We start from the raw sequence: 5,569 nt of genomic DNA, 5'->3' as shown, positions 1-5,569 counted from the left end.
AAATTCCTATCATTTTAGGTAGACCATTCTTAGCTACATCTAATGCAATCATAAATTGTCGTAATGGTGTTTTGAAATTATCTTTTGGAAATATGACTGTTGAATTGAATGTTTTTAATGTTGCTAAATCTGTTGAGTGTGAGGAAATACATGAAGTTAACATGATAGATAGTATATGTGAAGATGATGGAAATGACTTACTTGACTTTTGTGAAAAATACTTTGGTATGAACTTACATGTTGATGACTCTAATGATGATGTGAATTCTTTGGTAGAGTCTATACCCTTACATGAAACCAAAGTTGAACCTTTTTCACCCTTAGGTCATGTTCAATCAATTTCTGAGTATCCAAAGTTAGACCTTAAACCTTTGCCAGAAAATTTAAAATATGCTTTTCTAGGAGAATCTGAAACCTTACCTGTTATCATAGCATCTGCTTTAGATAAAGAACAAGAAAACAAGTTGTTAGATGTCCTTAGAAAACATAAAGAAGCCATAGGTTGGACCATTGGAGACATTAAAGGAATTAGCCCATCCATATGTATGCATAGAATCCATCTAGAAGAGAATGCTAAAACCTCTCGGGAATGTCAAAGAAGATTAAATCCAAATATGAAAGAAGTAGTTAGAGAAGAGGTCATAAAATTGTTAGACGTAGGTATCATTTACCCTATTTCTGATAGTCAATGGGTTAGTCCTGTTCAAGTTGTGCCTAAGAAGTCTGGGATTACGGTTGTTGAAAATGAAAAAAATGAATTAATCCCTACTAGAGTACAAACGGGGTGGAGAGTGTGCATAGACTATAGAAAGTTGAATAATGTTACTAGAAAAGACCATTTTCCATTACCTTTCATTGATCAAATGCTTGAACGATTAGCTGGCCATGCATATTATTGTTTTCTTGATGGGTATTCGGGGTATAACCAAATCCCCATCGCTCCAGAAGATCAAGAAAAGACTACTTTTACATGCCCTTTTGGGACTTTTGCCTATCGTCGCATGCCTTTTGGATTATGTAATGCACCTGCGACCTTTCAAAGGTGTATGATTTCAATTTTTTCTGACATGGTTGAAAGATTTCTTGAAGTATTTATGGATGATTTTTCTGTGTTTGGTTCCTCTTTTGATGAATGTTTGCACCATCTTTCACTTGTTTTAATTCGTTGCAAAGAGAAAAACCTTGTGCTTAACTGGGAAAAATGTCATTTTATGGTTAAAAAAGGAATTGTTTTAGGTCATGTAATCTCATCTGATGGAATAGAAGTTGATAAAGCTAAAGTTGACCTTATTTCAAAACTTCCCCCACCTAAAACTGTGAAAGAAATTAGATCATTCTTAGGCCATGTCGGTTTTTATAGAAGATTTATAAAAGACTTTAGCAAAATTTCTCGGCCTTTATGCCATTTACTTGGAAAAGAAAATGCTTTTGTCTTTGATAATAATTGCCATGTTGCCTTTGAAAAATTAAAAAATTTGTTGACTACTGCACCCATTATTCGACCTCCTGATTGGAAAATACCTTTTGAAATAATGTGTGATGCTTCTGATTATGCTATAGGTGCTGTCTTAGGACAAAGACTTGAAAAAATACCTCATGTAATTTACTATGCTAGCAAAACTTTAAATGATGCTCAATTAAATTACTCCACAACCGAAAAAGAATTGCTTGCTGTTGTTTTTGCATTGGAGAAATTTAGATCTTATCTGTTAGGGTCTAAAATTATTGTCTATTCTGATCATGCTGCATTAAAATATCTCTTGTCGAAAAAAGATGCTAAGTCTCGTTTGATCCTGCTTTTACAAGAATTTGACTTAGAAATACGTGATAAAAAAGGATCTGAAAATGTTGTTGCTGATCATTTATCTAGACTAGTTGTTGAAACTATATATGATTCCACCCCTATCACTAAAACTTTTCCTGATGAACAATTGATGCATGCTTCTCCCTTGCCTTGGTATGCTGATATTGTTAATTATTTGGTCACTAAAGAAATACCATCTCATTGGTCTAAGCATGATAAATCTAAATTTTATTCTGAGGTGAAAAACTTTATTTGGGATGATCCTTACTTGTTTAAATACTGCCCTGATCAAATAATTAGAAGATGCATTCCAAACTGTGATCAATCTAAAATCATATCTTTCTGTCATGATCATGCATGTGGAGGACATTTTAGTGGTAAGAAAACAGCTGCTAAAGTTTTACAATGTGGTTTTTATTTGCCTACTATCTTTCATGATACATATGTTTATTGTAAAGCTTGTGAACGTTGCCAAAAGTTAGGAAGTTTAACTAAAAGAAACATGATGCCTTTAAATCCTATTCTTATTATTGACATATTTGATGTTTGGGGCATTGATTTTATGGGACCATTTCCTAACTCTTTTGGTAATCTTTATATTCTTGTTGGAGTTGATTATGTGTCTAAATGGGTTGAAGCTATTGCATGCCACACTAATGACCACAAAGTTGTGCTTCGTTTTTTGAAAGAAAATATATTTTCCCGTTTTGGTTCACCACGTGCTATCATTAGTGATAACGGTACACACTTTTGTAATAGGCCATTTGAACATTTGATGAAACAATATGGCATTACGCATAAAGTCTCAACACCATATCACCCACAAACTAGTGGTCAAGTTGAAGTGTCTAATAGGGAAGTTAAGCACATTTTAGAAAAAACTGTGAATCCAACTAGAAAAGATTGGTCCTTAAGACTCACTGATGCATTATGGGCGTATCGTACCGCGTACAAAACGCTCATTGGCATGTCACCCTACAGACTTGTGTATGGGAAGGCGTGCCATTTACCTGTTGAGTTAGAACATAGAGCCTTTTGGGCAATTAAGCAGTTAAACTTTTCTTTAGACAAGGTAGGTGAGAAACGAAAACTTCAACTGAATGAACTAGAAGAAATTAGGAATGATGCATATGACTATTCAAAAAAGTATAAGGATCGCATGAAATTTTACCATGATAAAAATATTTTGAGAAAAGATTTTTATCCAGGTCAGAAAGTCCTTTTATACAACTCTCGTTTGCATTTATTCCCGGGAAAGTTACGCTCTAGGTGGTCCGGTCCTTACATTGTTCGTAGTGTTTTTCCACATGGAGCTATTGAAATTGAAAATCCTAAAAATGGTGATATATTTAAAGTTAATGGACAAAAATTAAAACCATTTTTAGAATTAAAAACTGATGAAGTGGATGAGATACTCCTTGAGGACCCTGTTTACCATGCTCTTTGATTCCTGTGTGATCTTGATAACTTGTGTTTTATTTGTATTGTTGTTTTATGTGTGATTTAATTTTTGTTAGTTGTATCTTGTTCTCTCTTCGCAATGCACAATATCGAGGTACGACCATTCTAAACTTTACACTCTTGTCAATTTTAATTTATATTTTGACACATTGAGGACAATGCTTAAATTAAGTTTGGGGATATCGAGTTTTATTGTGTTTGTTATGTGTTTTATTTATGTTATTTATGTTTGCTTTGCATTGTTTTTAATGTTTTGTGTTTTATTTATGTTTATTTGAAAAAAAAAATTATTATTTTTATGTTGTTGTTTTGTTAATTTGTCTTTTTTTTTATTTATTCATTTTCATAAAAATTCAAAAAAATATATATATATTTAAAAAAAAAAAATTTGGTGATATTTTTAATTTTCAATGATAAAAATCCTGATTGAGTTTGAATTTAATTCTCTTAAAAATATGAATAATTTTTAAGCTTTGTTTTTAATTATAGGGTCAATTTTGCTTGTAACAAAAATTACATTTTTCATAAACACTTTTATTTCCTATAAGTTTAAGTGAAAAATAACTTTAATGAAAACCTATTTTCTAAAAGCAAAATTGACAATTTAATTAATTACATAAGCTTAACTTTTATTCATAATAATTTCTGAGAGTTATTTTCATTGTGCAATTTTTGAGAAAATCATTGTTATATCACCAATAAAAATATATATATATATATGTGTATTTTAATTTTTCTTTTGCTTGAGGACTAGCAAAACTTTAAGTTTGGGGGTGTGATAACTCTACAAATTAGAGTTATTTTACCATATTTTATATGCTAATTGTTGCTTAATTCTTGAGTTTTTAAATAACTTATTAAATTTTTATATAATTTTTAATTTATTAGTCTTATTGTAGTTTTCTAGATTTTTATATGTTTTTATAGTTATTTTATTGTGTTATGTTGTAATTGAATTAGTTAAAATTAGTATTGTTAGTTTGAATGTTAAAAATTTGATTTTATTGAAAAGAGAATGTTATGTAAATTAAATTTTAATTAATGTTTTCATGGGAGTTTTATGGTATATTTTATTAATGAAAATATTTAATTTTAATTTAGTTTATAATTTATTTTGTAGGAGAATTATTTCATTTGTGGCATTTTTGAGGAAGAAACAAAGAAATTATGGCATTTTTGTAACATATTCAGCCCAGGCCCGTGCCTCCTGCCCATGCTCCAGCCGGCCCACCATGGCCCACGCCTGCCTACTGTACGGCCCAAAGTCCCCATGCCTCTTGGTGCATTCCTCCTTCAGCATATATACACTAATGCCCAAGCCTCTCCTTCAATCGCCCAGCCACGCCAGCTGTCCTTCTCAGCATTCGGCTTCTATAATACCCAGCAGCCTCAATTCAATTCATCTCCTCATATGCATATATATGCATTTGCCACCTTGGGCCTTGCCTTCAACCCAGCCCAAAACCGTGGGCAAGTCCTTCACCATTCAGCCATGCATCTCTTCAGCCTCATCTCCTTCAGCAGGCCCACGTTGGCCCAGCCTTGCACCAGCCCGTCCGTACGGCCCAGCAGCTCCACGCCTGGCACAAAACAGCCCAGCCGCCTGCCTTCAATCAGCCTCTTGAGCCCATAAAATTACATTTTGTCCCCTATGACAAAAATGCCACCTTTTTACCCATTTTCTACACACTTTTTACCCCAAAATCATCATCACTCCTACAATTTACCCCTATTTACCATATTATTATTAATTTAATCAATTTACTTAATTTAAATTGATTATTTTAATAATCTCGTTTTGGCTATAAATAAGGGTTTTAAAGACCATTTTGGTGTGCTTAATATTTTGGTTACCATCTTTTTCTCTCATTTTCTCTCTACCATTCTCTCTTCCATTTGGGTTTTTCAAGAGCATTTTGCAAGTATGTATGTCTTTTATTTTGTAATTTCTACTCTAGTTATGTGCTTCTAATCTTTTTCATAAGATTATTAAGATCATGATGAAGCAACTTGTAACTAGATAATATTTATGTTGTATGTTGATTTCCATTGTAATACAACAAAGTTTATGGATTTTTCTTCTACATATATTTCTTTCATCTTAAATATCTTGTATTTTAGATTGTTAGAACATATTTACACTTTGTTCTTCATTAGTGCATAAACATAATATTCTTTGTGTAAGATGTGTCATTAAATTGTACACATCCATGCTTAGAACAAAAATATTATGTTTTGCCTTATAAATAATGTTCATTGATTTATTTGTTATTTCATTAGATTGATTTACACTAAATGCTTTGA

The sequence above is a fragment of the Humulus lupulus genome, chromosome 7, assembly GCF_963169125.1.
Source record: "Humulus lupulus chromosome 7, drHumLupu1.1, whole genome shotgun sequence".
Lineage (NCBI taxonomy): Eukaryota > Viridiplantae > Streptophyta > Magnoliopsida > Rosales > Cannabaceae > Humulus > Humulus lupulus.
This window is presented reverse-complemented; position numbering follows the sequence as displayed.